Here is a 10,582-nt window from a genome sequence, read left to right as displayed (position 1 = left end):
GAGAAGATGTAGATATGCGCTCATACAAAATTCCATCACTAATTGCAATCCAATTATAAATGATATTCAAATAAAAGTGTAAAGCAGCGCTTTAAATTTAAGAAATAAGATTATTTTTCCACAAAACTTTTCATTAAAAACAGCCTCAAGCTCAATAAAATTGTTGAATATAAATAAATAAAGTTAATAAAGTATTTAAAAAGTATAAAAGAACCGAATGTGGCCCATGAGGGGATCGAACCCGCGACCTTCGCGTTATTAGCACGACGCTCTAACCAACTGAGCTAATGGGCCAGTTAGCCGGCGGCGCTCAATTGGCTTATATTGGGGAACTATGTTGATACGTACTTACATATATACACATCGAGATATCTAGCTATGTTTGAATGCACGTATGTATGTATGTATGTATAGTTAAAAGTTCTTATGTGAATATATGCGACTAGTAATATTTTTATTTTCGCGCTATAAATAAACTNCGGCGGCGCTCAATTGGCTTATATTGGCGAACTATGTTGATACGTACTTACATATATACACATCGAGATATCTAGCTATGTTTGAATGCACGTATGTATGTATGTATGTATAGTTAAAAGTTCATAAGTGAATATATGCGACTAGTAATATTTTTATTTTCGCGCTATAAATAAACTTCAAATTCAATTATGGGCAAACATACATATGTACATACATTCGTTGTGAACCAGGGATGGAATTTCAAAATGAGCCAAATGATCTTCAAAAATAGTGTCGAAAACAAGATGAAAGTGCCACAAAATTGGATTTTTTAAGGCGTTTTAAGAACAATATATTTTTAAAAATAATATTTTTAAAATACACTGAAGTAATATAATAATTATTAATTAGCTAAATTATTACAGCGAATCACTTTTATGAAGGATTCCTTAGACATATACATAAATTCATAGTAAAATTACAAGAATTCCAATTACGGAGGGGAAAGACAACGCAATATTTGTAGGTATTATGACATTTTTACACACATACCTATAGGCGAAATAATGGCAGTGAGACACTTTGACCAGTTTCGCCTATTTTGTTCATTGATTATTTTTCGAATAATTTTATATAAAAGTTTAATTCATAATTTAATAAACACAATATATGTACAAAAATCTTCATTCCAAACTGCACAAAAATTATAAAAATTCAGCAGGTTTTCCCAACAACAAACTTTGGAGTTCAGGATTTTTTAAGGTGATTCCAAGTTTTCAATTTCATGCATTTATTTCCATATAAAGTGTGTTCGAAAATTTTTTTAATGGATGAACATGTATGTATGTATCAAAAATCATCGGGCTAATGGACTTTAAAAATGCAAACTTAGAATCTTTCCAAAAATTCTGAATTAAAAGCTTGTTGTTGCGAAAACTTACTTTTCGTACTGCGTATTCACAATAGAATTCAGCGGTTTGTAAATATGTCTAATGGCCCTTATTTTAATTTTTAGTGCTTTTATTTTCACTTTTTGTATTTTTTTAAACTATGTACATATAATGTGGTATGTGATTTTTTGTTGTATAGTGGCCTTTTATTTTAAATTTCTGCATTTTATGATTGTGCCAAAAGTACCTCTGTAAATGAAAGTGCCAAAAATGGCGCTATTGTGCCTACTTTTCCATCACTGTTGTGAACTAAAGCGCTACCAATTTCAGCCCAACTAATTCAAGTTTTATCCCTTTTCAATGTTAAGGACTGGTATTTTTAAAATGGCGGTGTTATACGGGATGTGAATTGTTTGAATATGCATCAGTAGAAATCCTAGTAGCATCATACCTCACAGCGCTCGAACAGTCGCGCTGGTCGACAGAGCAAAGTACTGGAGTGCCAATACTGAGGTTCAAGTCCTCGGACAAGGATTTTTTTTGTTTAAAAGCTAACATCCGCGGATGCGAATGAGAATGCGGATGTCAAATATTTTTAAGAAATAATTTTGGTGAGTACATTAGGGCATTTAGGTAATTAGAAATGCAAAAGTTATTAATTTTTAATAATGTTTTTTCACTAAATAACTGAGGCGACAAACTTGAACAACTTGAAACTTAACAAAATTGTAGATTCTTTTCGATTGACGCTGCACCAGTTGAGAGGACTTTCAGTTATATTTCTTTTTTTTATTGCGGTGCAACAATTCCTTTTTGGGAATTGCATCGGGGCTGCAAATGTCGGATGTATCCTCCTGACTTTCATCTTCAATCTAGCATCACCTAGCAAGATTGCTGTTTAAACACCGTTATGTTCCAATTTGGAGCACCAATTCTTTTGGTTGTTTCAGAATTTGGAGAACGGTTTTCGATTTTAGTTTTTGTAATTCATTTTCAACCCTGTCTTCTGTGACTGGTTTGAAAAATGTGCGCATATAGCGAGGTTGGGAATATGTGGATATGGCAAATAAATTATTTTCTAGGAATGAAAACTTCGAAAAAAATTCTGTTTTGAAATTAAATCTTGTTATTTTATTAAAAGGTACCCCGTTTCTTATAATAATTTGAATTATGGAATCACGGACGATAAGGGTCTCAGATTTGCTTAGTTCCTGGGTGTTTTCTTGGAAAGGTTCGCCTGTAATGAATACCTTGTAATTAGTTTCTTTTATTGGTTAGATGAGCTCGGCCTTTCCTTGTTGCAGGTACTCACAATTAATTACTCACCGCTGTCGGTACCATAAGCCCTCAAATCCATTTTGTTGTTCCGTTCCATGCGCTCAATGTGTTTTGATATATTTTTTGAGGCGAATGAACGCAAGTTTTCAACATACATATGTATCAGGGACCGTAAATAAAAGTTACTTTTTTCAACAGCTAAACTTGGCCAGATATTTTTAAGTCGAAAATAAAAGTCCTTTCCTAATAATAAGCAAACCGCTTATACAAATTTAACAAGTTTGGTATCAACTGAAAGAGGACTAAAATAGCTTTAAAACTGAAATATTTAAACAAGGAAAGCCAACAGAAAGCCAGCTATTCAAAAATATTTAAATAAAAAATGTTTTTTAATTAGAACAAACCTTGGGTCAGGTAGCATTTCTTTTGTATTAAATTATTAAAAAGAAATATAAATAGAAGTGGTAGCCTTCGATAGTTATTTCTGTTTAAAAGCTATTTAAGTCCTCTTTTATTTGGTACCAAATTTGTTTAGAACTTAAAAAATATCTGGCCAAGTTTAACTGTTGTGAAAAAATAACTGCTATTTACGGTCCCTGATATGTATCGTTAATACTATAGTCGCTGAAATGCAAAAAACCACAACTAACTAAATTTTTGTATTGCCTAAAACGATGTAGGGACTTATGATTCGATGAAATGCATCATAATCAATCAAAAAGTTAATTTTGGATTTTTAGTTAGTTACGGCTTTATGTATTTCAGCGACGATGTGAGTTAAGCCCTTTCCATACTATACTAACGATATATTATTTACATGCCAAGTCCCACTCCTCAATAGATATAAAATTCACATTGAATTAATTCTTATTTAATTTGTGAACTTGGCTGTCGACTTATTTACATATAATTTCATCTTTATTTCGATGCGTGCTAATTTTGACAATGTACACAAAATTAAAATAAATGTTTTTGTTTTCGAGCTGAAAGACTAATAAAAGGAAACACGGAACTTAAGAATAATAAGTTTTATGAGAAAAAAATAATTAAACTTTTTTAAGTTTTTTCAACAGACCTTTGACAAATAATATTCGATAGTTACATAATTCTTACCTAATTAAAGGTAATCTTTTAACGCGCAAATAGTAGACTCTCCTTATAGCCAGCCGTTGAACATTTCCGCTGGAAATATCTAGTATTATCTTACTCTTTGACTTTAAATTACGAAAGAAGGTCGACGTAGGGGACAGTCTTAACCAGGGCTGCCAACTATCCTTAGCTAAAAAGTGCCATATTGAGGATAAAAAAGTGCCAAAATGTGCCAAATAGAAAAATAAAAGTACCAAAAATGGTGCCATCCTTTTTAATCCTTCCCATTTACCAATAAAATAAGAACCACATTTCTAAAACAAAAATGCAATGCCCAAATAAGATAAACCAGTTGAATAATCTTTAGAAATTAGAAAATTTTGGTTGAAAAAAAGAAGTACAAACAAAGGATTTCACAAACATTTATTGAAATATTACTATTTTTGAAAACTTCCATTTTGGCACTAAGTGCCAAATTGAAAAATTAAGTGCCATTTGATGTAAAATAGGGCCAAAAATGGCACGGTTTGAGCCAAGTTGGCAGTCCTGGTCTTAACGTAGCATCCCCACAGGCAAACAATTTTTGGCAAATATTTTTTGTTTGTCAGATATACGTTTTATCAGTGCACTTGCACCATATTCGCATTCGCAAAAGCTCCGCATTGATTATTGTGAATGCGAAAGCGAATGCGAATGTTAAAATTTATGCGGCACTTCCGCGGTTCGAATGTGAATATTCGCAACAACCCTGGTACATATGTATGTACATACATTAGAGTGGTCCAAAAAAAAGTAAAGTCGGAATTTTAATGCTCTCATTTCTAGCATTTTTTATACCGAAAAAAACACGCCCCGGTTTTTATATTTCGAAATCAAAAAATATTTAGAGGTCGCTCGAAGCGCTCAAAATTTTGCATGTATTTTATACAGAAAAAGAACAGTTTTTCGTAGAAATTGTATAGAATTCTTTAAAACCAATATTTTTCGACCGGAAAGCTCTGCTTCGCTTAAGAAGACTTTCAATAAAAGAATACAATGGAGGGTCCCATAAAAAAAATCTTTAGTATTAAAAAAATGGTAAAATAAACAGTTGGGTACTATTGCTTTTGTTATTTTGTAAATTTCACACAAATCTTGATGTCTCAGTAAAAGTTTTGAGGTTTTTGAAGTTAACAAGTAACAACTTTTCGTTTAAATGGTATAGAATTATTGAAAATCAATATTTTTTCGATCAGAAAGGGGTGAGAGCATTAATATATCGACTTTAATTTTTCACGTACTTTTTTGCACCATATGTGTACATATTTACTAGAGCGATTGACTGGCTTTTTCCAAACCGGTTCCTAACGGGTTTTTGGATATCTATAGGCAGTTTTTTGAAATCTTGATTTTTCGTATATCGAATGAACCGGATTTTTTTAATCGAACAAACCGCGTTTTTTTTAATGTCATACAAATCTTGCCCTATGAATAAAAGTCTTCGAAGTTAACGAGGAAATCCAGTTTAAGGAAATCCATAAATATGTTTATTGAGGTTATTTGAGGATGCACAGGAACATAACAAAATAACATGACTATATCTGCCGAGGGTGACCGCTATTCGAAAAAAATTTAAACATGGGCCTCCCGAGTGGCAGTAGGCAACTCTATGGATTAGACTAAGGCGGGAAGAGCACTACTCAAAACTGAAAAAATTCGGAAAAATGCAGTTAAGTACTAAAAAAAAGTAATAATAAATAAGACCAAATGTGAATTTTTCACTGATTTTTATTTGTTTTACTTTTGATCTAAAGCACTTTGTGCTTATTTTGCTTTGCTCTTTTTTAAATAAAAGCAATGTGTCTTTACTACGCTAAGAGTACCACTCAAATCCAAAAAAGTCAGATAAAACGCAGTAAAGTATAAAAAAAGATTCTTAAACAAAAGTGCAATGCCAAAATAAGATGAACCAGTTGAATAATCTTTAGAAATTAGAAAATTTTGGTTGAAAAAAAGTAGTACAAACAAAGGATTTCACAAACATTTATTGAAATATTACTATTTTTGAATTTTTCAGTGATTTTTATTTGTCTTATTTTTAATCTAAAAACACGTAGAGCTTATGAACAATGACTATTTTAGCGTTTTTTGTTGTTGCTTTAGAAGAATATGAATAGCCTAAAGTTTCTGACTTAATAAATATTAAACAATAAGTATTTTTGAATCTAGTTGTGATTTTTTTATTAGTTTATTCAGTTACTCAATAGTTAGTTACAAAAAAAGACGACTTTGAACATATAAGCATGTAGAACCTCAAGCTCAACTACATAAAAATAATTTTAATAACTTTGTCTAGCTGGGAATGAAAATTTGAAGGTTCTTTGTAAAAATATATGCAATATTTAATGATAACTTTAATTATTTTACCTAAAATAGGAGAAAAAACTGTAATAATCACATACAATTTAACTTTAAGTTTGAATAACCGTTAACAGTAGGTTAATCAAAAAATTATATGGCCGGTTACTCAATGTCTAGTTAGCACTAATCTCCAGTTAAACATAGTTATCGACGTTACCGTCTCCCTGTTACATGCATGGGGTCGAAGCCGTCGATAACGATGTTTAACCCGGTCCTAACAGACATTTTTTGTAGAGCGTCTAATTTCCTACAAAAGTGTGTATCGCATCTTTTAATGCGATAATACATAGCCGAGAAAGCAAATTTCAAACTTGAAAACAGTTTTTTTCTAATTAATTTATATGGAAAATGGAACGCGCGCGATCTTTTAAATTTAATATTAAGGGTTGAGCTTTTAACAGGCATCTTTTGACACCCCCCCGAGGTATTAAAGAGGGGGCTATTAAAAAAAATTAGTCGATGTTGTGAATCAGTTTAATGTACATAAATATCGCTAGCTTACGAGCGAAAAGTTGCTAAGTCCCAATTTGAAAATTGTACATGTGAGAAAAAAACTTATTTTACAACATTTTGCCTGTTTAAAGCGAAGCAAAACTCCATACGAATTCGAGTGATTCGATCTTTATAAATAGATTTTGTACTATTTTGGCCTTATCGGATTTTCGCCAATTTTTTGGACTTAGAAAATTTTTCTTTCATTGATTATAAACGAGAAAACATAAAACATAAAGCAATGACCTTTATCCTTTTCGAAATGATGTATTTTTAATTTGTCAAGCTAATTAATTAAGCTAATAACTTAAATTAAATAATTTAAACGGGTTAAGAAGGGCGTTTATTGAATATAGTTGCCACCTGTATAAAGTTGAATGCAAAAATTGTAAGGAAAATGTCAACCTTAACTTTAAGGCCATTTCTAAAACATTTTTGAAGAGAGTTGACACCTGTTTTAAAAATTCTAATTTATTTTAATCAAAAAGTTAAATAAAACATTACATTACGGGAGTCAATCGAAAGAGACTTAGTATTGCTTTATCTGTTAAGTAAATATGTTTGAAGAGGGTTACCACATGTTTAAAAGGTTAAATTCATTTCGTTAATAAGAACTTGAGATATTATTTCGAAAAAAAGCCGACGGTCGAGAAAATGTTGCTACACTTCAGAGATTTTGACTCACTGCAAACATAAAACAAACACATGTATGTATGTCCATTAGACCGTACCACCTTACTAGCAAATAAAAAAGTCTAAAGCAATTTGGCAAGGCAATTTTGAAAAAAAAAAGAGTTTTTTTTTGGCCGGACCTATTTTTGCATATTTCGCCTATGTACTTATATACTTTCAGAAAAAAAACAGATTTTTTAAAAACACAGGCCGACAAAAATGGAAAAATTTGATGCGTCAAATGCTAAAGCTGTTTCTGATATAATTTATATAGATTTCGAGAAAAACGAGTTTAAAGTGTAAAAAAATTGCGTGGCCTGCAATATTTGAGAAGCTCCAGCAACAGAAACAACCCTTAACTTAGGCTTAAAAGAGGCATTTTGATCTGATGGTCAATTACAGTATTTTTTGAACAGCAAAAACTAATTTTGGCGAAGTTGGAGTATATACCGCAATTAAATAAAAGGTGATAGAACCTTTCACTAAGGCTTAAATTTAGGCTTGAACTTTCGGCTACAATGCCTGAAAATACTATCCATGCACCTGACCCCTAAGGTGACTTGTAGTCATTATTATTATAATTATCACAACAAAAACTGATTTTGACAATTTTGTTTTCAATAGCACAATTTTCCAGTATGTTTTATTGTTCAATAAATGACTATAAGTGACTAAGTTTCTTCTTAAATATTACAAAAACGCGATTTTTTACACCTTTACCTCGTTTTTCTGAAAATCTGGAGCTGATGGAAACTTTTTACTTATAATAATAATAATAATAATAGATTGGCGCTTACACTTATGTCAGTCTTTGGCCGAGCTTCTCCTCCGATTTGTGGCATGCGCCTTGGTGTTGTCACACAAAGCGGAGGGACCTACAGTTTTACGCCGACTCCGAATGGCGATTGTATTTTTATGAGAAGCTGTTTTTCACGGCAGAAATACACTCGGAGGTTTGCCATTGCCTGCCGAGGGACGACCGCTGTTAAGAAAAAACCTTTTTTTTATATTTTTTTGCGATGTTGATTAACTTTTTACTTACGGAATCTTAGGGCCGGTTGCTCAAAGCCTGGTTGACACTAATCATCGGTTAACATCGTTATCGACGTTTTCGACTCCATGCATATAACACGCTGTCGGTAACGTCGATAACAATGTTTAACCGGGGATTAGTGTCAACCAAGCTTTGAGCAACCGGCCCTGAATCTGCACCAACAATCTAACAAAAACTGCCTTACCATTTCAGTGTTGCCCTGTGAAATAGTTCTACTGCAATAATTGAAATAGTTAAAGTTGAATGGTTTTCGGTGAACGGCAATTTACTGATTTACCATTATGGTGGTACTTTAGATGTGTAAGTACTACAACTGGGTACTTGAGCTATACAATGAACTTGGAAATGAAGAAAATTTCCAAGAACATCATTATAGCCTACTTTGAGACCCAAATGTAAATTTCGAAGATATGACAAGAAATGTAGAAACGAAACCCCTTCGTTCGACCGAAAAAAAAACGGAATTGCCTTTGAATCGAAATACTAGCTGGGAAAAGTGAAGTGATTTTCAGTGATAGAACATCAGGGGTTTGGTTTAAAGTGATAAAAACTTGAGGTCTATGATCTCTGAAACAATAAAAATGCCTCCTCAATACGGGAACATCGATATATCACACTTTAAACTCCCACTGCAAATGTCGCAGGTATGATGAAAAAGTACACTTTATGAAAGTAGTCGCAATCACAAGTGTAGTCGAACATCTTTTTAGGGTGGCTTTCATTTGAGTTTGTCTTCTGCGTTAAGCTTTAGTTCAGTTGGGTTACATAAAAACTGGGTTTTGCGAAATTTGTAGTTTATGAGATCAGGATAAGGGGTGCCACTCGGACCCTAAAATGAAAACCCACACAATAAGCCAAATTTACTAACCTTAAATCAAATTTTGTTAAATACTTTCCATTATACTGAAATAATACAATAAACAAGTGGAACAAATTTACAAAACAATAATTACATATGTAATTTACAAAAGGCGCGAGAAATTAAAAAAACTACCTTTTTCTCTTAANGGAATTGCCTTTGAATCGAAATACTAGCTGGGAAAAGTGAAGTGATTTTCAGTGATAGAACATCAGGGGTTTGGTTTAAAGTGATAAAAACTTGAGGTCTATGATCTCTGGAACAATAAAAATGCTCCTCAATACGGGAACATCGATATATCACACTTTAAACTCCCACTGCAAATGTCGCAGATATGATGAAAAAGTACACTTTATGAAAGTAGTCGCAATCACAAGTGTAGTCGAACATCTTTTTAGGGTGGCTTTCATTTGAGTTTGTCTTCTGCGTTAAGCTTTAGTTCAGTTGGGTTACATAAAAACTGGGTTTTGCGAAATTTGTAGTTTATGAGATCAGGATAAGGGGTGCCACTCGGACCCTAAAATGAAAACCCACACAATAAGCCAAATTTACTAACCTTAAATCAAATTTTGTTAAATACTTTCCATTATACTGAAATAATACAATAAACAAGTGGAACAAATTTACAAAACAATAATTACATATGTAATTTACAAAAGGCGCGAGAAATTAAAAAAACTACCTTTTTCTCTTAAAGGTCAGTATACAGCTCTCAAGAAAAGCAAACGCTCCATATAAAATGACGTAAAGTACGCTGTTCTTAAGAAATTTGCTACGCTTTCTACTACGGTTTTCTAAAGTTTTTTTTGTGAAAACAGAGCACAAGGCAACCCATGCTTACAACAGAAATATATGCCTGTTCCACCATTTCTTGAGAAAAGATCGAGGCAACAGGCTGGTGAAGTATCAGTTGTCAAAATTCCTTGGACACGCACATGAAATAATGTTAATTTTTTTTCTTGACCGTTTTCTTGAGGGGTGCATACCAGCTATATAAAATAACTTCACTGTGCCTGAGATATTTATCAAGGTTGCCGACTACTATTAATTCAAGCTTTTGATAAGTATAACTCCTCTTTGATGAACAACCTTAATACTTACGTAGTACTTCCGCATAAATCCTCAATAGAAAAGGATGAAACCAATAAAAAAAATACTTGTTTATACACACACATCTTTATAAAACAAGTATTTTTTTATTACTTTCATCCTTTTATATTGAGGATTTATATATATATATATATATGTATATGTACGCATGGATATCANATACTTGTTTATACACAAACATCTTTATAAAACAAGTATTTTTTTATTGCTTTCATCCTTTTATATTGAGGATTTATATATATATATATATATATATATATATATATATATATATATATA

The 10,582-nt window shown here is 32.1% G+C and overlaps 1 non-coding gene across 1 annotated transcript; it reads right to left on the bottom strand.

Annotated features, from left to right (window-relative positions):
- Positions 1-220: 220 nt before the first annotated feature.
- On the bottom strand, positions 221-294 carry TRNAI-AAU (transfer RNA isoleucine (anticodon AAU)). The gene has a single exon. It is a non-coding gene; the product is annotated as a tRNA-Ile (tRNA).
- Between the last annotated feature and the right edge of the window lie 10,288 nt (positions 295-10,582).

This window comes from Rhagoletis zephyria, unplaced genomic scaffold, assembly GCF_001687245.7.
Source record: "Rhagoletis zephyria isolate East Lansing unplaced genomic scaffold, Rhagoletis_zephyria_1.1 Rzeph_scaffold_00865, whole genome shotgun sequence".
Lineage (NCBI taxonomy): Eukaryota > Metazoa > Arthropoda > Insecta > Diptera > Tephritidae > Rhagoletis > Rhagoletis zephyria.
This window is presented reverse-complemented; position numbering and strand designations above follow the sequence as displayed.